This window comes from Balaenoptera borealis (assembly GCF_965194805.1).
Source record: "Balaenoptera borealis genome assembly, chromosome: 9".
NCBI lineage: Eukaryota > Metazoa > Chordata > Mammalia > Artiodactyla > Balaenopteridae > Balaenoptera > Balaenoptera borealis.
This window is the reverse complement of record NC_138873.1, coordinates 66,631,097-66,653,381: the sequence shown is the minus strand read 5'-3', so window position 1 is coordinate 66,653,381 and position 22,285 is coordinate 66,631,097. Positions and strand designations below refer to the sequence as shown.

Sequence of the window (22,285 nt, the reverse complement as noted above, 5' to 3'; positions counted from 1 at the left end):
AGCTCCCAGTTGAGACTGGTGACTGTTATTTAATGTTGGCAACAATCTGCCTCATTTGGCAGACACTGGATTTTCTGGATTTTGCCAAGTGGGTGGACAGAAAGGCAATAGGAAAAGGAAATTGATGATATGGTCAGCAGCATTTTGCGGGTGGTGGATTCTCGTGGATAAGAAAAGGAAACCTGTAAGGGACTGACAAAGATGGAGAGTGAAGATCCAATTGTGGTTTGGAAAGCTTGAAGAAAAGTCTATTTATACTGATGTATAAGAATGCTAGAAAGTTACAAAGCTGTCGTGAGACAGCAGGATGTCTACAATTATCATTTCGGAAGTGGGGGAGTCAGCGTCTATAATATGGGCATAAAGTGGATGGCTGTGTACATTGGAAGAGAATGTCCTTGGAGATGGAGATGTAAGGAACCAAGAAGCCAGGTTATTGACTGAGCCATCTTGTGTGCATTGGATCTCGCCTGTAGGATAAAGCTGGACTCAAAGGGAGAGAATGCAACCCTGAGCTGGGGACAGAGACCTGAATGGATGAAGAGTGACCCAGAGGTCCTGAGATGACACGGATGAATTTGTTGCATTACTGATACGTGGCAGCAAACGTGTTATGTTAGGCAATATTCAACCAAAAGATTTTTCAATTTACACGTGTTCATCTTTTTCTCTATTTCGTTGTTGTCGGTAAGAGGATAAAGGCAGAGGCGTGTGATATTTTCTGACCGTCTTAAAGTAATTGTCACATAATTAAATGCTGCAATTTCAAGGGTCCTTGCACAACACATAAGAAAGTGTAAATAACTCAGTGCAACCTATTTAGAGTCAGCATTTAAAAAATCTTGACAGCACAATATCATTCACCTGTGTTTATGCTTTCCCAGACTCGTGAAGTGACTAGGAAATGATGTCTGTTTCATACTTGAACCACTGGAGTTAAAAAGTTACAATGTTGAGGAAGACAAAAAGTTTTTGGATGTGCTGTAACAAGCCATGGAGATTTGTTTTTTTGAGAAATTTATTTAACAATGCTGCCTCAAAAATTATATGTGTAACTTACACAGTTTTTGTTGTTGTTTGTTTTGTTTTATTTTTGGGGGGCGGAAAGTAAGGTCAGGTAAGGACTTCTATTTAGAGAACTGCTGAAGGAAAAATCTAAGGTCAGTGTGTTTTTCCTATTGATTATGTATGTTTTTCTGGGCACACTGGCAAGGAGCCAAACTCATCTTGTATTCCAGCCACTTGAGCCTTCTGTTTGTGAGGGAGGGAGCAGTGTGCCTGGGAAGCAGGGCACTATTTCCAGCAGGCGGTAATAGCAGGTGGCACATTATAATCTTAGGAAAATCTGATGCACCGAGGCAACCACATTCACGACTGGAAGTGCCGTGCTTTCAATAGACTACAGTGAGGTGTTACGATGTCTCCTTCTCCTAGTAAAGGTTTTATGTGAACTGAAATGTCTTCCTGTGTATCCATTCACCTAACACTGCAAGAGAGAGAAAAGGATTGAGACATAAATCTCATTTTATTACCCAACCTAAATAGTTCCCTCTGATTTTGTCTTTATGCCTGACTCTTGCCTTGTTCCCCAACATAATGAATTTCTTAACCCAGAGTCTCGATAAAAATCCTCCATAATTTATTTTTATCTTAGAAGTTGTCATAAAAATTCACTGACAAGGCACAGCCCAAGGTGGTGAGGCATAAGCTACCTTGATCAGTTTGTATAGCTAGAGAGCCACTCCTGCTCTCAGATGGAAACATAGTGACTTTCTTCACTGTTCCCATAAAAGAATATTTATCAGTTCCAGTGAGGGTTCAGAGTGGAAAAATCTGTGAAAGTCCTTTTGCATATAGGAGTTAGGAAATTGAGCTGGCTGAAAAATTACTTATCTCTGTTAGCATGGTTGTTTATTACATTTTGTACAAGTCTGATATTAACATTTAAGCACCTAAGGAAATGGTGTAGAAATGAGATCATCACATGTATATCTGCTAAGATGGCACAGCTAGAATACTATTTTTAGAATAATAAGCTTAGTGGTTAAAGTGTCATGCACTGAAGATTAAGTACTGGAAGGAAATTAATCAGGAGACAGGCACGGGGTTATGAGGGAGAAATCTCAGGCTCTCATTAGAGGAGTCAATCAAGAATTTTCAAGGCACAGTTTTTATCCCTGGCATAATCTTGGGGTCCCTATCTTAAACTTCAGGGAATTCATCTACATTTGTTATATTTATATCCTTTCTTAATTAAAGGTCTCAAGCCTTGAAGGATACAAAATTAGAAAGCATCTTTGAGGTTCTCAGCACCCGTGGGATGTTTCTGCATTTCATCTGGGTCTCTGTGCTTTCACTTCGGCACAACTCAACTCAGAATGTCAAGAGACCTATGAGTAACTCTTGCTGAGTTGGATAAGTACCGTGAAAAGAATTAAAAAAAGAAGAAGAAGAAAGAAAAGAAAACCAAAAAACAAACAACAATCAAGCTGGCAGTTGCATTTTCGTTGGAGATGTCAAGACAGAAAAGTTTGAGGAAGAACTGAGGCTGAGAGAGCTTATGGATTTGGGTGGAGAAAGGGGCTTTCCATCTCTCTTACATAAAGCATATGTTTCTCCTGGACTCCCTTACTTTCAAAATGAAGTACCTAGCAAGTGCTTGGGAGTTTCATTTGGATTTCAAAGCCGATTAAACTTCTTTGGCCCTGAGAAAGAAATGGGTAATTGTGAAGAAACTGCAGAATAAAGCTGCTAAAGTTCCTTTGACTGCAGTGTGGAAATGGGTGGCTCTTTTATGAACAAGTGCTTCCTCGCAGAAGTCATTGATGGAGCCCAGAGTGTGAAAACTAAAAAGTGAAGAAAAGAAATCAATGTCTGTGGCTTCAGGTCAGGGGTTGGGAGCAGCAGGGAGCAGAGCGGTGAGGGTGGAGCAGGAGCTGTCGTGATGGCAGGGCACCGTCAGGACCGCACACGAATCTGAGGGACGCCTGCCCCCTCCTTCTGCTGGCTCCCAGGGGAGACCTGACATTGGTTCTCTTCCCGCTCAGCCATCCCATGCAGCAGAAAACCATTTCCTCTGTTGTCAGAGACGGAGACAGTAAGCTGTGAGAGAGCTAGTCAGGTGAGCATCCCCAGGAAACATAACATCTTCTCCTACCTGTTATAACAGTCTCGGATCACTTTTCTTACCTCCATTATCACCTCATTATTTTAGAACCACGTCGGTCTCCTAACTGGTCTTCCTGTTTCTGTTCCCTTCCCCTTTAAGTCCATTCTTCATTCTTCCTCGAGAGACCCACTGTATTTCTCAGTTTAAAATCCTACAATAGGCTCCTTTGCCTGCAGGATGAAGGGATCTTCTCAGCAGAGCAGAGAAGCCCCTAACTTGTCCTTCTCCTGATGCCTCTCCAACCTCATTTCTTATTTCTCACCTCACCCTCCCTCCTTGCTCTATGAACACTGAACACTTTAACACCCCATGCATCTCCTCCCCGTAGAACTCCCTTCCCTTCTCCCAGATAACATCCATGTTTCCTTCAAACCAGTGCGCAAGGGGTCACTTCCTCCAGGGAGGCTTCCCTAATCCCCTCACCACTTCTCCCAAATGGAGCCCTTCACCTACGCTTCCCCAGGAGCTTAACTATTTATTACCATAGCCAGATTACTGCTGAAGAACTATTTTCCCCTCTGTACAGGGACCACCTGGAGGGCAGGCAGGGACTTTATTGTTTGAGCACTCTCTTCTCTCAGCACAGAGCAGAAACCTTGTGAAATAGTAAATGAAAATGGATTCTTAAAGACAAACTTTCGGTTTATGGTTGTAGCTGTTGTTTTCCAAGCCTAGCATTATTTGCAATTCTTCCTTTTAGGCAGATACTCTTGATTCCCTCACTGAAAATTAATAGGTACTATTCCTGATGCCTTCAGGCCAAGCTTGCTCTGTACTATAATTTCTCAACATTTCATAGCCAATCCCCCATTATTTGAAAATTCATGGCAATGTGTCTTTAAGTTTCCTTCTGTCTGTAGTAAAGCATCTATAATATACTGTCAAAAATTATCTGAAATGTAATAAGCAAAAATAAGCAAAAGAGAATACTGGGTATTCTTTCATAATGGAGCTGAGCTTGACTTTTTATTTATTGGGCTATTTTTAAAGTATGTATCAGCAGTAGTTAACTTGAAGATTTTTGTCTGGTAGAGTTTTAAATGCTTTTTGGGTGATGAGACAGATAACCCCAAATGTTTTGGGTTTGGGCCATGTTGGACATTAACCAGTTTTGTATTTAACTCAGCAAACTGTTAAATTGCCTCTATAGATCTAGATTCTTAAATGATCTTTGGACTGGTTTTAACATCTTACTGGCAACTTCATTAATTAACAAGTTATATTAAACCTTTGGTATGTGTTCATTTTATGTTTTTCTGCGGGTCATTATTTTGAGGTTTTGAAAATTATTCTCTAACAATACAGAGTAGAAAAGCACTTGTCTTTCTCGGAATTAAAAATTTAATCCTGAGCCTACTATAACTGGCTGTTCTATGGTCAGCCACACTGAAGAACCTTAGTTTCTTTATCTGAAAAGTAGGGGTGCTTGCTGCTAAGGATTGGGTAAGGATCAAGTATCATGTGAAAGAAATTTGTAAACTGTAGAGTGAAATGTAAATCGTGCATTAGTATTTGCAATGGAGTTACTATTTGTGTATCCTGACATTGAGTTTTTGTGTATTTTTAGCACAGTGAGACTGTATCACAGTGACAATCCCAAGAAATCAAACAAAATTAGAAGAATCAAAACGAGAAGGATAATTGAACACATTAATTTTCAATCACTGCTTCATTTTCTCATTTTTACCTTTTACAGACACAAGGGAACCAATGTCTATTTTCATCATCATAGAAATATAGGAGTTATTTAAATAAACTAATTAGAGTGAATAAACTTTTCTCAGTTATTTATTTTACGTATAAATGTCAATAAGACTGGGCTTGATATTTATTTACCTGAAGATTTTCTAAGAGCTTCATTTCTTACAGGAATCAGCTTGCTCTTTAGGAAAATGGCTCTCAACTCTATCTTGAGCAGCCCTAGCAGCAGTCTGGGGAAGTGGATCCATGTGGGCAATTTTTTGTTTTTAACGATTATAGTAAGATTTTGTCCGAAGTAAGAGTTCTGAGACTATAGAAAATATTAACAAATTAGTGAACTAGAGGATTTACATTCAAATGGAGAGGGGCTGAGAGTAAACTCATTTGCGACCATGAAAAAGATGAGATGGGATTCTTTAATGTAATTTCATTCATAAACATTTTGTTCCTCTCTTTAAAAAAATCTAAAATGCAGATTATACAATGGATGCTTAAGGAAATAGACCTGAAGCAGGTTTTGATATGAGGTATAAATCAACAACAAATTGAGATTTTAAGATTTTCAAATAGCAAAAATATATTTTAAAATGTGATTGTTTTAGTTTTTGAAAGTGTATTACTTAGAATCTGAATTACATGAAAATGCCTAACTTGTCCAGTAAATCCTTTTATTTTTTTCAATCTATTTTCTCTCACATTCAACATCTACCTCACAATGCTGATAAGTGACTTAAGTCAGTTTCTTTCTCTCTTGCTTCCACTTTCTTTCTCATACTTAGCACATAGTAAGTGATCAATTAGTACAGTCATTCACATTGTTCTGACTCCCCCATGCATGTGAAAAACCAGAGTCACTGAGGCAAACTTTCCCCCTAAGAGTCTTGTAACAATGAAAGGGAGATATTTATGATATTTTAGTCTTTGGGCAGACCAAATTGGAAGGAACTCAAGTCTATCACAAATAAGAACTTGGCTACATTTGTTATATCAGCTAAACTTCTAACTCTCTTAGGATTCCCTTTCAAAGATAAAATATCTTAATAATAAATATTTATTGACCATTGTTGATATGCTAAGAATTGTGATAGATGTCAGGGCTACGAAACAGAACATACTGCATGCTTTGAAGGGTCTGGTAGGAAGAGAGTCATAAAGGTAAACCTCCATACTCCACTGTGGTAAGTGCTATCTGTAATAGAGAAATGTACGCTGGTTCCTGGGAGCTCAGAGAGCAAGTATTCCACCTAGAGATGGGGTGGAGGGCAATTTAAGCAGGACAGTGAGAATGACGTAGAAATAGTCCTTAAACTCTGCTTTTAATTATTCCTTAGAAAACTGTTTTTGTATACCATTACTATGTACAGAACAATATGCCTTTCTGCTTCACTAATTGTTTATTGAACATGTAAGAAGACTTTCAGTGGAGATGAGGATCTAGCAAAATATTAGACTCTTGAGGTCATGCAGGATAGGGTTTTGAACCATTATTTGGGAATATGGAATACATTTAGAGAAAATGTAATCTTTGAAGACTAGAGAACATGGGGACACATAGGCTAGGGAAAAAAACCCAAAAAAATCCAGGGCCCTGTAAAGGAGGTTTTAAGCTGCTGTTAATTATCCTCTTATTTAAAAAAAGCAATTGTTATTTTTGTTACTACTGTCCCAGGTGCTGAAAAATGGGAGCTCCTCTTCATGAGAGAAAAGGCCAGATAGATTTCATTTTCTCCCTCTAAGTTGGTACTCTACAGTCATGATATCAGATCATCTATTTGGAATCCAATTAGTGAATATTTAGGGCTCTGATCTTCCCCTAGTAATCCTAAAAACATGACTGTTCTGTATAGCAAGGATTTAATGTGGATTTCGTAGCTGGCAAGGGTGACAGAAATATCAGCTTATCCATGACAACAACAGAATCTTCCTTCTTTCCCAGCTGGGATCTGCCACAACTAAAACTACCTGCTGTCCATATTTAGCTTTCTAGAAGCTCTGTATTAGGGCCTGTGGCTAGATGATTCCAAACCATGAGCTAATACCCTAGTTTTGTTTCCTGAGGCTTTCTGGTTGATTTATGTCAAAGATACAACTGGAAATGTCCCACCTACAACAGTTTTTTTACTTTGGATGCTAAGTGTTTTCAGTGTTACAGGAGTGCCTGAGATATAACTGATTGTCCTCCATTTCACTTGGTAAGAAAGAAATAATCAAGGAAGTCATATCATTGAAACATTACTTGCTTTATTTTAATTTTGCAAGCAAGTCTCAAGTTTCTATAGAGTATTTACTCTCCACATGTGAATAGGAAATACAAGTAATTTAGAAACCCCTTTAAACCCAAATTAGAGAGGATATTTTCAGCAGTTAAAAGGAACTCATCCTGTTAGTAATTCAAGTCATCAGGATGACTGGCAGGAAAAACAAGTAAAGTTCCTATCAATAACAGAGGTATTTTCTTTACCCAAGTTATGCGCTTTAAAAATTGTCAGTTAAATTTTCTGAAGTCACACAATGTTCTGATTTTAAAAGGTTCTGGAAGTGTTAGTGGATACTTCTTCTGATGTATATATAGAGGGACTCTGTAGGTAAGAAGGAGATTGCCAAGTGAAATGTGGAGAAGCCAGCTTCCTTCATTACTTTAGAGATTCATAACACAGAACGGCAGTGTCCAGAGCAACTGTGAAAAAAACAAGCGTATTCCGCATTTTGACACCCATCCATTGAACTGACACACCAACAAAATTCATCAGGATGCTTCCATTTTTACCTTCTCTAAAAAATAGAATTCCCAAAGAGGATTTGGTGATATACGTCCTGAGGAACAAGGTTGAACCCATCAAATTTTATTTCTAGTTGTGATCTAGTAAACCACTATTTCCAAACAATTAACACTGGAATGATTTGATTCAGACATGCAAGCTGAGTAAAAAAATTGAATAAGGCAAAGTCTCCATAGAGTTATATTTTTACTGTCTTATAAAGTCTTAAGGGACAGAAAACTCATAACTCTGCTTTTAAGATAGGAAAAAAAATGCTGATAACAAGAGAAGGCTGAAAATAAATGAGAAAGTGCTAATGTAATGAAAGGGGGAAAGATACTAAGACACTCCTTTAACAAAGAAATTGGAAAATATTCCAAGGAGATAAATGAAGAAAATGAATAGGAAAAGATTTTTGTCTCTCTCATGAGTGGTCTCTTTTGTTTCTGAATCATATTGCTTAAGAGAGACTGGGAATGAAACTTCTACCTTACCTTTGGGTTTAACAAACATTTTTAATATCATGAACACATTTTGGACTATGTAGGGCCTGGAAAGGTGGTAAAAGGAGAAAAGCTGATGTCAATAAAAGGAGACGCAGAAAGAAGAAAGAGATTTTTTGTATAAATTACATACAATTTATAAATTACAGAAAAATAATTAGTGTATAAATTTGACAAAATTTTCTAACCATAATATCCATGGTGCCTACCCATCTTTGAAGAGTAGGTGAGGGTCAGGGAGGAAAGACAGAGGGGACTGAGTAGGGATGGGGACACAGAGCACCAATGTGCATGAATCTGGGCGTCTGACATACGAGATTTCACATCTCCAAACTGCCACTTACCAGTTGTGGGAACTCAGCTGGGTTGTTTAACCTCCTAAGCCACATTGCCTGCACCTTTTAGAGGGAGAAGTAATCGTTCTTACCTCAAAAAGTGTTGAAGGTTCATTAATATAATTCTTGAAATGCCCTTAGCATAATGCCTCCTAAGTTCTCAACAAGAGGAAGATGTTGTTATCACTACTGTACGTACTACGATTCTGACCACAGAAAAGGGACCTGCCAAAATGAAACCTGATTCTTGTTATTCTCTTAGCTGCAAGTCTATGGTGAAATGTTTGTAACTGTTTGCTCACTGAAATATCTCTGGGATCACAGGTTGAGGTTTGAGATCTGTGGTGGCTGTGGATACATGAGAGGGAAGACAAGAAGAATTCGTGAAACATTGAAACTTTGCTTTGCTAAACTAAAGCTCTTATAACTCCTTTGCTTATGCCAGCTCTCTACTTTCGGCCGTCTGCTGAAATAATTACCTGTCTTTGACACGGGACTTTCTCTCTTCCTGGCAGAGTGTATCTTCTTCCTAGCTGTCCTTAACTTTCTACACTGGCGAAGTTGTGTCCTTGAGCTGCTTTATGGGAAAGACAGGAGGCAACAGATCCAATTCCTGCCTGAGTCAGGTTCTGCCACTTTCTAGATGGATCGTCTATTGGAGCATCAATTTCTCCAATGTAAAGTGAGAATATGAATTTCTAGTGGCTCAGGTTGTTTGAGGATAAAATGTTATAACGTTTTAGAAAGTGTATGGCACAGAGTAAGTGCTCAACAAATACCAGCTCCCTGCCTGCTCTTCTCCATCAAGAGACAAAACAACAGTAAAACCCGCACAAACTCAGGTCAAGCAAATTCCCAGGGATTCATGTCATTTTCTGGGCTGTCCATACAAGTGGCTTAGAAGGGATAACATCTCTGCTGCAGGTCATTGCTGTTTTCCCTCAAAAACTCATAATACTTAGCTAGTGGGAAGCAGCCACATAGCACAGGGAGATCAGCTCGGTGCTTTGTGACCATCCAGAGGGGTGGGATAGGGAGGGTGGGAGGGAGACGCAAGAGGGAGGGGATATGGGGATATATGTATACATATAGCTGATTCACTTTGTTATACAGCAGAAACTAACACACCATTGTAAAGCAATTATACTCCGATAAGATGTTTAAAAAAAATAAAAATAAAAACAATTCATTATACTTATTGGGCTTATGGGTACATACCTTTTCTGGTAACAAGACTTGGTTCTAAGGTTGAAAGGTGCTTAAAACTCAGTAAAGAAATAATAGCAAATTGGGTTCAGGATTCTCTCTTCTATGATGATTGAATTGGAGTAAGAACCAGATTATTTTATTAAATGCTCCTTTTAGAAGGATGGGAAAATATAAATCCTGAAAGCAATTTATAGTTTTCATGGCACTGGTCATTTTCTTGGTTCTTCTTAGTTCACTTCAGAGTGACAGTGAACAAATTTTGCAGGATCAACACTGTTACTCGATTTGCAGTTGACGGGTTGGATGTTTTTAAGTGTATCTACTGCTTTGAAGGAATTCCTGACCTACTTCAAAATTAGTTTTTCTGGTAAAGTCAACCGTTAGTGATTATCTTTGCCACAAATCTTTCTTTAGACGATTCCTGAAAGATAACATGTATATTAACTGAGCTTGAGTTATCTATTTTTTTCTTTTTAGAATTATATCAACTAAAGCAAAAAAAGTAATGATTTTAAAAATTAGGTGGACTTTTTTGTGTGTGTATTTTTAAGTAAGTAGGTTATGTTAGATTATTTCTCCAAAGCTTTGTTGTTTTTATCTTTTTCAGTTTGGATTTTTTTTTTTTTTTTTTTTTTGTAATTGACGCCGAACCTTGGCAAGCTGTAATTCATAATCAAATAAATGCTTTATTTTATGTGTGTATATATATGTAAGAACAAAAATATGTCTGTGATTAACAGAGACATTTTCCAATGTTTAACATTCTTTTTAAGGGCTTTGTTTATTATTGGGTTCCTTTTGAGGATTTTAACTTTAATACATTTGCACTTAAAAATTTAACAAAGAGAGATTTGGGCTAAACATGTATAACTCAGGTATCTAGTTCCTGCTTTTATATGCTGTGAGCACCAAACAGCCCCATCCAAGGATAACAGAGTAGCACAGATTCTTCTGAAGATAATCTCAGAGAGTAATTGGCCGAGTTGTATACAGGAATACAGAATTTAATTGAAAATGGAGAAGTGACTATTAATGAGGGCTTATTATGTGTCAGGTAATATATTCTGTATTTTCTCATATGTTAACTCAGTTAAATTCTCTTGCAAGTTTAGATTATATGATATTTGACATCTCCAGGATCAATGAGACCAGAACAACCCTCCAAGGTCACAAAGTTAGTAAGTGGTGAACCTGTGACTTCAATCCAGATCTGTGTGACTTCACAGCTCATTTTTTTCCATTCAAATCATTTGTGGAAGATGAAGAAGCTGCTTTTAAGTGTTTTTTGTTTTGTTTTGGTTTGGTTTTTTACAATGCTGTTACAATCTATGAAGGAGTTTTGGTGAACCTGCACTACCATTAACACATTTTTCCTGTTTTACTACATACATATGCATTCACTGATTCTTTCTTTCAACAAATATTTATTGAATGCTTACTATATTTCAAGAACTGTTTCACGATCTGGGTTTAAGTGAGCAACACAGACAAAAATGCCTGATCTCATGACACACATATTTTACTGTGGGTGTTTGTATCAATGTTATGTCAAAGACTTAGCTTCTTATTCCAATATGCCTACTTTCCCTCTAAAGACCCCCAACTTTTAGGTGATGCATAGCTGCCTGGAGAAAAAACTACAAGTCCCAGCATGCCTTGCAGTTGAGTATGGCCCACAGAGTAAGTGGAAGTGTAGTCTAGTGTGGTTGCTTCCAGGAAATTTCTGTCAAAGGAAGGTTTTGAGTCCCATTGCCACCTTTCTTCCTTCCTCCTTCCTGCTGCTTGGAATATAGGAATATTGCCTGGGACTCCATCCTGGAAAATGGGGACAAAGTCCACACCATAAGGATGGCAGAGCAGAAAGTTGGAGGTAGCCTGGCTCCCAGATGATGGAGGAACTTCCAAGACAGTTCTGGGTTGCCTACATCTGGATTGTTTAGAAAAAGAGAAATCAGTTTCTATCTTATTTGGATCTCTGTTACTAGCACTTGAAACTAATTTGTGTGAACCCATTTATGTTTGAATGGAAGTGGGTCTTGCTGTTTTTACTTGTGCAGTATCTCCTTCTGTCCCTCCCTTTCGCCCAGCACTACCCCCACCCTATACCCATGCAGAGCGTCTTCTTAGGAAAACATCCTTTGAGCTCCTAGATCCAACTGTGCCTGAATTTACTCGCTACATTTTTCAGTTATGAGAACTAATAAATGTCCTGGTTATTGTAAATAGAGCTGCAATGAATATTGTGGCACATGACTCTTTTTGAATTATGGTTTTCTCAGGGTATATGGGACCTAGAGTCTGTCATACAGAGTGAAGTAAGTCAGAAAGAGAAAAACAAATATCATATGCTAACACATACATATGGAATCTAAAAAAAAAAAAAAAGGTTCTGAAGAACCTAGGGGCAGGACAGGAATAAAGACGCAGATGTAGAGAATGGACTTGAGGACATGGGGAGGGGGAAGGGTAAGTTGGGACGAAGTGAGAGAGTGGCATGGACTTATATATACTACCAAATGTAAAATAGATAGCTAGTGGGAAGCAGCCGCATAGCACAGGGAGATCAGTTCCGTGCTTTGTGACCACCTAGAGGGGTGGGATAGGGAAGGTGGGAGGGAGGGAGACGCTAGAGGGAAGAGATATGGGGATATATGTATATGTATAGCTGATTCACTTTGTTATAAAGCAGAAACTAACACACCATTGTAAAGCAATTATACTCCAATAAAGATGTTAAAAAATAAATAAATAAATGAAAGCTTAAAAAAAAAAAAAGAACTAATACATTCTCTCTTCCCCTTAAATCAATTCCAGTTTGCTAGGGAAAGGGTTTTGACGGAACAGTATGCATATATTTATTATTAATGCATACATTTATTACTTATTTATGTTATAAACATGTGATATGTTTATAAATATGTTATAAACATAGATCAAAGATTGATTAATATGTAAACATGCTGTATAGAGATTTACCCCTAGTCCTCCCATTTTTACAGTTGAAAAGTCTGAGCTGCAAAAAAGCTAAATTATTTTCCTTGTCTCACTAAAAACTCATGATTTCTTAAGATCCAGTCAACTGAAAATTGCATCTATTTCTTCGATGTCATCTTACCCACTGTACATCTAAAACTGCAGTGTATAATACAAGTTATACTTTCACTTTTATTAGTTGTACTAGTACAGTTATCTTTGAAAAAACTAAAATCATGTATATGTGAGGATAAAAAGAATTCTGAATAATTCCCCCTCCCCTATTCTTTAAAATTTTATTGAACAGTAGAAAAGTATAAGGATGAAACATATCATGGAATTCAGTTTCTTCCCAGTGCAGAACTGATTCCTTGAAAATCCTTCCTAATGTGTTACCCAGTCTGAGTCTAAAAGTCCCTAATGCTGAGGCTTTTATCAATTGCCTTTGAAGATTATATCTCACATAGTAGATTAGAGCATGCCAAACAGTTCTGAAACCCAAAGTAAGCTCACTTATTGCTGTCTCTAGTGAGATCTGGCTGCCCAAACACAGTCCGTCCTTTCTTCATTAATGTCCTCAATGGCTCTTGGTTCCTAGCCTTGTCTTTGAACATTATATTAGTTGCACATCTGTACAGATTACGCCCCTTCTGCCTTGGTAAATCCATTCAGCTTATACTGAATTCCAAATCCTTTCCAAAGAATAGTGAAATATATCATAGTGAGAATTATTTCACATTTTGGAAGTAAAAGCAGCACTTGGGTTTCTTTGCATAAGTAGAAATTTGACATAGAAGGTATAACTCAACTAATTATCATAGCCATTTACCTAAGATAGTTGCTCATATATTTTTTAAAAGTGAAATTTTAAAAATATGTGTTCATTATTTACAGAAGTACAGTCACAGATGTAGAAAACAAACGGTTACTGGGGGGAAAGAAGGGGAGGGATAAATTGAGAGATTGGGATTGACATATACACACTACTATATATAAAATAGATAACTAATAAGGACCTACTGTATAGCACAAGGAATTCTACTTAATACTCTAATGGCCTATATGGGAAAATAATCTAAAACAGAGTGGATATATGTATAAGTATAGCTGATTCACTTTGCTGTACATCTGAAACTAACACAACGTTGTAAATCAACTATACTCCATTAAAAATTTTTTTTTAAAGTTGTGTTCAAACTTGGTTAACGGAAATACTTTCTATTACTAATGATCTGGTGGAATAAAACCATTTTTATATTCTTTTTGGAAAGGTCAACAGTGAATTTTCTAGTTAATAATTACTTATTAAAAGCCTCCAATAGTTCCTTATTCTACTTCAAATAAGACTCAAACTCCTTTCTATGAACTATGAGGTCCAACTTGATCTAGCCTGCCAAGCTCACCTCTTCTTCCAGCGAGGCTGGCTACCTTGGACTTGAATACACATCCAGTTTCTTCTAGTCTTAGCTTATCAACTACCTCCTGCTCCAAGTCTATTTTATTCTTTTCTTTTACCCTCTTCACTTCCTACTTATCTCCAGTTGTCATCATTAATATCCTTTTTTGTTTCCCCCACTGGATTGTAAGCTACTTGGTATAGGAGCAAGGATCACATACTGCCTTCCATGTACCTTTTTTTTCTTAAAAAAAACACTGCTGTTTACCTGGTTTACCTGCTTACCTGGCGTAGTATGTGTTCTAATAGAATGTCATCTATTATTTGATAAATGAGTAAACATGTTAAGTACAGATATGAGCTTGGAGTAAAAGGAAATAACTATTTTGAAAAAATCCATGTCAGATATAATTAAATTCTGACAGTTGATTATTCAAACAGTTGATTATGGATTCAAAGAATCATAAAATGTTGCTGTTGAGAAGAAATGAGAACATTATCTAGTGTCATTATCTATCTTATTTTCTAGATGAGGAAGCTAAGATTCAGAGAGAATAAATAATTGGTTAAAGGTCATGTAACTAATTACTAGCAGATGTAAGACTGAAGCTCATATCCCCTGGATCTCTGATGCCTATTATGTCCCATTATACTTGTTTCTGAATCCTTAATATTTTTTATTGTGTTCTACTTGTACTAAAAGAACTATTATGAAATTAACAAGAATCATTGGTCCCTGTCCCTCCCCCATTCCCCAGTTTTTCCTTGCTCTGCTTTGTACATGTGTGAAAATATGACAATATTGGTATCATTTCCCCCCATTTTTATTAAATACTATTTGTTGACAATATATACTTTTTCATAATAGGAATCTGGCTGTATTTTTTTTGAAATTGACTTTGGTGCTGAAAGAGCTCTGGATATTTACATGCTACCCCTAGACTTCTCTCTCTGTGCCTTACACTCCCCTCTCTCAGCCCTGCTGTAGCTCCATTCATCAAACTGAAGAAGGAAATGAACCAGAAAGAGGGCCAGCAAAGCTTTGTGCATCTCTAAATGAAATGAAGCATTGCAGTGAATTGTACAGCAAGTAAAAGAAGTGGCAGTGCTGTGGGCTGTATAATGTCTGGAAAATGCTTGTAAGGGATATGTAACATTTAGTGTTGTAGACAACTTATGACACCATTTAGAGTTTAAAACCACTTTAAATGGGGAGGGTAACTTGTAAAAATAAATAAAGTGATTAGATTTATTCTGTGAGATGAAGAGAGGAGAGGGCTAAGAGGGATTTGGAAGGTGAGTTGGGGGTTGTAATCTTAAGGATACAGTACCCTATCCCATTTGTTGATTTAAAAGTCATGTATAAAGTGTATAAAATATTAAAAAGTCTGGAGATGTTTAATGGCTGTTAAGGTAACTTTTTTTTTTCCAAGGTAACTTTTAATAAGGTCCATTCTAATTTTATTTGATCACCAGTTAGGGAAATAACCCTTGCTGAACCACTAGGATATGGACTAATAAAACACAAAGCTTCTTGGTGGAGGTAGCAATATTGTAAGGCTGGACGAGAATGAAAAGAGTCTAAATTAAGCAGTAACAATTGGGAAGCAGGACATTTCCTGGGGATTAATGACAGGCTGGGTGGAGTTGATGGACCATGGCTATTCTATGGGCCATTAACTTCAGTCGATCATTAATTCCCAAGAAATACCTGATGGTGAGGTCATTATATAATTATCACCTTAAAGAGGGAGAAGGATGGTAGAACCCAGGGTAGTGAAGTTAAAAGAATGGTGAATATTTCATATAAATCACAGTGCCTTATAGACTAAAGGACTGTAAGATTCTTTGAATCATTTCTCAGTTGTCGCTTCAGTTCGTAGATGGAAATGAAGCAGAAAGTGTTGCTCTTTTTAGAGAGGATTGCATGGAGGAGGGGGACAAGTATGCATGTTAGAAATACACATGGTAAAAGATGTGATTTTTTTCCACACTAGCCTCTTGGAAAATGACTGGTAGAACATTGAGATGCAAGATTCTGGCCATGCAAGATTTCCAATAATGGCAGAGTTAGGCAGTATTTGGGGTTTAATATTCATCCTGCCTCATTTGAATGGGTTTTATTTGACTCTAATATGATGGGGATGATAAAGGGAACTAGGTGAGAGGTGAAAGACCTGGCTTCACAGGAAGTGTGACCTTGGGTACTTACATTCTCTAGATTTCAGTTTCTTCATCTGTAAAAACGAAGAAGCTGTTCTAGGTACCTCTAAAGACCAGTCCACCTCTGAAGATTCTCTGACATGTATTTAAGGAGTCAAAGATCTTCCTGGAATAAGGCCTATAGAACTTTGAAATAATGAGGTAAACCATTGGGAAAAGAAATCATGAACTTCTACTACAGGAATAAGCATCTTTATGTGGGTGGAAGTGAAGCTTCCTAATTCAAATTATTGATGGTATTTATTTTTTGAGATTGACTCATTCCAGGTTGCAGGCTTCTAACAAAGCAAAAATTATTTAAATGGAAATTCCCTACTGTTTTAATTGAAAATAGAATTTGAAAAAAAATCCTACAGGCAGCTGGTTCCCTGCTCTCCTGTTGTGCAATCCAGTAGTGCCAGAGGGCAGCTTTACTGGTGGTAATATTTCAAAGCCAAAGACTTCTATACATAATGGAATCTGAATTGGGAGATTAAAGCTCAGACACAGGGGGTGAAATAAGCCTGTATAGGTTGCCATGTGGACTCACTGCCTTGACCTTAAAATTCTGCTCATGTCCATTCTCTCATCCACTAGAACTTTCTGACATGTTCATTAATCCAATCATCTTCTCTTTCAACATGTATTAAGCACTTTCTATGTGCCAGGCACCGTGCTATGTGTTGAGAAACTACAGGTAAATAAGATGTAGCTCCTGACCTCTAAGGAATCACAATTTCATAAAGACCGACACAGTTAAAAGAAAGGAAGAAAGACATTAAGTGGCTGTTATAAAAGAAGTAAATGCACTAGAGAGAGTGGTCTACTCTTCCCAGAGATGTCATGGGCGCTCAGGCAAGGCATCACAGAAAATCTCTGATTTGAGTCTTAAAGGAAGAATGGGGATTATGTAGTGACTCCGGTGGGGATGGCTTTCTTCACAAACACACAAAAGAGGCAAGCACATGCAGAAGTAGCAAGTAGTTCAATATGACCGGAGCAGAGGGAAGGTAATGCGATGAGACTAAAGGGGTAATAAGGTTCATGTCATAAAAGGCTTTTGCATATAATGGTAATGGGTTTGGGCTTTATCCTTTGGGGTACGGGTAGGGAGATTATACATAATATATGTAACATATAGTGTGTGTGTGTGTATATATATATATATATATATATATATATATATATATATATATAAATAAAATACATAGTGAAAGGAGGCACTATTAATAATTATACCAGGACTACTGTAAAATGTAGTCAGTTAGTTATGGAGAAATAAAATTGTTTTATGCAGGAAAACATTGAGATTAGATTTGCATTTTAACGAGATCACTCTGGAAGCTGAGTGGAGAATGGATGGAAAGAATAAGGTGGGTGGAAGTCTTAGTGACATGAGGAGGCACTAGAAGAAGAAGTTAGTCTAACCTGGGTAGCAGTAAGCATAGGAGAAAGAAGGGAATATGTAAAAAACCTTTAATAGGGGGAAAATGAAGATGAAATCATTGCTTGAATATATACGGGTGAGGGAAACGGAGGCATCTAGGACCAATCCTGGTTTGGGTCACTAGGCAGCCCCATTATACAACACGGAAAATAGAGGAGAAGGAATTGAAGGTTAGAGTGATGCTGTAGACAGAATGTTTGTTTTCCCCCAAACTCATATTTTGAACTATAATCCCTAATTGATGGTATTCAGAGGTGGGGCCTTTAGAAGTGATTAGGTCATGAGGGTAGAGCCCTCATGAATGGGGTTAGTGCCTTTACAAAAGAGACCCAGAGAGCTCCCTCTCCCTATATGCCACATGAAGACACAGCCAGAAGATGACTGTCTATGAAACAGGGAGCAGGCTCTTACCAGACAGCAACTATGCCAGAGCCTTGATCTCGGAATTCCCAGGCTCCGTAACTGTGAGAAGTAAATGTTTGTTGTTTAAGCCACCCTGTCATTGTTTTGACAATTAGGTGGCTACTGGCTACTGGTGACGTTAGCAAGAAAGTGGGTATAGAATAGCAGTGAGTCAAGCAAATTGCTCAGTTCACACTGTTGATTAATAACAGAAATAAAATTCCAACCCAATGTTTCTGACTCCAAATCCAAAACTTTTCCTACCTTACCAATTCTTCCCTTAATTCATCTTTGCTGCCTGTATCATACAGAGGATATTCTGTGTGCCACAGGTTAGTCTTCATGACCCATGAGTCATAAAATAAACTCTTACCTCTCCTGCTCCTGGATCTTCTTAGCTGTGTTTGCTGTACCAAATATCGAAGTTTCTCTTTTCCTGTACCTGCACCTGCTAGGTTAGACTCTCTGCATTCCTTGGTACCTAGATGATCCACACGTGCCCTTGCTTTTACTTTGGATACCATGCGCACCTTCCAATAGGATCAATTGTGTCTCATTTTATGAATTCATTCAATAATATTTGTGAGCACTTACTATATGATAGATAATGTTCTAAGTGCTGGATAATACAGCAGTGAACAAAAAGCCATGGTTCTTGGCCTCAAGAAACATATATCTCATTTTCCATTTGGGAATAACTCTCCGATCGTCTTCTCTGTTGCTGTAAACCCAGAATTTCTAGTCCAAACCAACTTCTTATATGACATTTACCTTATAATGAGGAAATTAGTTAGAGATTGGAAAAACTAGGCAGTAAAATAGCTTTATTAGAAATCGTCATATATTCTCAGTTATAAAGGTAAAAGAACAGTATTAGAGCTGGGGTATGCTAAGAATAAGTATTGTCTAGTGTGGTATTGTCTTAAGTTTAAAATTTACTTAATTCAAGTTCCTTGGAGATGGTGGGTGATATGGCCACTGCTAGTGTATTTTCATACTCTTCATTAGAGCAGAGTTCCCTAACCAAAATTTTCTCCATAATAATGCACATATTTTGGTGTTTCTAGGTATAATGTCCAATATATTGCCTTTAGTGTTGATTAGGAAGTTTGAAAAAGAATTTTGGTGAGTGGCTAAAATACCGTGATCCAAAGGATTTTGTTCTATTTCTTATTACCTTTGGAAAAATCCCCAGCCTTTTCTATGTCTGTTTCCTCATCAATAAAATGATGGTGTTGAACATTATAACCCTTAAAATCTCTTCTGGCTCTAAGATGCTGTGATTCCATTGCAGACTAATGTCCACAGCAAAGAACAGGAATCAATAAATGTATTTATTCTCCAACTGATTATATACTGTTAACCTTCACTGAAGATAATTGTTTTTGTATGCTCCACAACACAGGTCTAGCACATCCTAAATAAATATTTTTTTCAGTGAATGGATGAATGTGTCAGAACCGAGGAAACCATTTCAAATACACTTTAAGAAGCAGCCACAGTTCTGTTCCCTCTTGATCTTTGGCTGTACTCACTGGCTAACCTCCAACTCTTGGTCAAACTAACCATTTGTTTTCTCTGAATAAAGAAAATCATATCTCTTTATTTGTTGGCTCACAGTAATTTTTGTTTTTAAACTTGGTTGAGCCTTCAGTATTACCTGCCAACATTTTATTTATCTCTGGATGATCCTATAGCAACTACTTGAAATTTCTAACACTCCTCTAAAGCTCCTAGTACAACTTAGCTAATTACCTTGACCTTTTTTTTCACTGAGAGGTTAGGAACTCTCATTATATGAACACCCCTCTTTACAAATTCTTCTTTTCCTCTGACACATTTGCCCCGGATTTCTATCCATCTCTCTTTTCTTATTTCTCCTCTCCTTTCTCTGTGGAAGACAAGGGTTTCCTCTTTTCTGAAGTGTCCTGATCCATTTTTACTCTTAATTTCATAGCAACCCGCAATTTAGAACTTCGCTTCATCTGTTCCTTTCTTCCTTTCTTAAGCCTTCCAGTTTGCCTCTCCACAGGCTGCTTGCCCTCAGCTGTCAAACACACATGAGTATCCGCATCCCAGAACACCCTCCCTGAGGCTCTACTTCCCCCTTAAAGTCCTGGACTCCCATCCCCTAATCCCTTTCCTTTCATCCCTCATCAAAATGTTCTGACCATGTCTCTTCTATAACCTCCATTTACGTCTTAAGCCTGACATTAACATGCCTTCACATCATTCTGATCAAACTGTGTTCCTAAAAATCACCAGGGCCTGAAAAATGTCAAATGGCTTGACTTTCTTTACTATATTCCAAATGACATATCTGAGCCCTTCAACATTTTGAAAACCACTTCCTTCGAGAGTTTCTCTCTCTTCTTTTTTTCTTTTCTTCTTTTGGTGTTGTGGGGAAAGTCAGAAACTGACTTCTACTTGCCTAACTTTGGGATGCATTTCTGATCTACATTTCCCCTTAAATTTTGAACTTACAAAACCTTCTCTCTTTTTTAACAGCTTTGTTGAGATATAATTGATACAAACTACATACGCTTAAAGCTTACATTTTAATAAGTTTGAACATTTATAATTTTATGAAACCATCAATATGATTACATAATGAACATATTCATCATCACCAATCATTTCCTCACCTCACTCAACCCTTTCCTTGCCCCATCTTCCCAGGCAATCACTGATCTGCTTTCCGTCACTATAGGTTACTTTGTATTTTCTGGAATTTTATATAAATTCATACATACACCATATGTACATTGTTTGGTCTTCTATTACTTAGCTTAATTATTTTAAGACTGGCTTATATCGTTGGGTGTATTAATAGTTCATTACCTTTTCTTGCCGAGTAGTGTTCCATTTTATGGATATATTACAATCTTTTAATACATTTACCTGTTAATAGACATTTGAGTTGTTTTCAATTTGGAGCAGTTACAAATAACACAACTATAAACAGTCATGTATGTCTTTATATGGACATTTACTTTTATTCCTTTTAGTAAATACCTAGAAGTGAAATGGCTGTGTTGTGTGATAAGTGTATGTATAACTCTTTTAAAAACTACCGAATCATTTCCAAATAAATTGTTTTAAAATTTAGATTAAGGTCTATAAAGTATGAATCATCTTTTGCATATGGATATCTGATTGTTCCAGCATCATTTGTTGAATAGTGTGTTCTTTCTCCACTGAGTTGTCTTTGTCCCCTTCATGGAAATTAGTTGACAATATTCTGTACTCTCCATTCTGTTCCATTGACCCATTTGTCTATCTTAATGCCAGTACTCTACTGTCTTTTTTACTATAGTTTTATAATGTCTTGAAGTCAAATGGTTCAGTCCTTCAAGTATGTTCTTCTTTTCAAATGTTCTTCTTTTCTCAAATGGTTTGTCTATTCTAGGTCCTTTGCATTCCTGTATGAACATTAGGTCATCTTGTCAGTCATGGATATGGTGTACCTCTCCATTTATCTTAGTCTTCTGTAATTGATTTCTGCCATATTTTATAGTTTTCAGTGTACAGATGTTGTATATTCTTTGTCAGGTTTATCTCAGTGTTTCAAATTATTTTTGCTATTGTAAATGGCATTGTCTTTTTGATACCATCTACCACTTCTTGTTAGCACTATGTGGAAAGAAAATTGACTTTTGTATGTTGGTCTTGTATCCTGCAACCTGTTAAACTCACTTTTCAGTTCTGTAGCTTTTTTTGTAGATTCCATAGGATTTTCCAGATAAATGTCATGTCATCTGTGAATAAAGCCAGTCTTATTCTTCCTTTCCAATGTGGAAGACTTTTATTTCTTTTTCTTTCCTATTCTCTAGGTATGATCTCTAGTACAATGTTAAATAGAAATGGTGATAAAGAACATTATTGTATATTGTTCCTGATATTAGAGGTAAAACATTGTCTTTCACAATTAACTATGCTATTAGCTGTAGTTTATTTATTTATTTTTATAGATACTCTTTATCAGGCAGAGGAAATTCCTTTTTATTGCCAACTTGATGAGAAATTTCATTTTCATTTAAAATCAGGAATAGATGTTAGATTTTGAATTTTGTCAAAACCTTTTTGTTGATCTACAGAGATGACAATATTGTTTTTCCTTTTTAGTGTGTCAACACAGTGAATGACATTTATCAACTTTCAAATGAGAAAACAACCTTGCATAACTGAG

At 37.0% G+C, this 22,285-nt stretch overlaps 1 long non-coding RNA gene across 1 annotated transcript in view; it reads left to right on the top strand.

Annotated features, from left to right (window-relative positions):
* The window catches only part of LOC309635098, a 536,898-nt gene that overhangs the window by 416,529 nt on the left and 98,084 nt on the right, over nucleotides 1-22,285 (top strand). Inside the window, exon 5 of the long non-coding RNA XR_014248645.1 lies at nucleotides 1-22,285. This exon is cut by the window's left edge and continues 13,331 nt beyond it. This is a non-coding gene — a long non-coding RNA (uncharacterized lncRNA).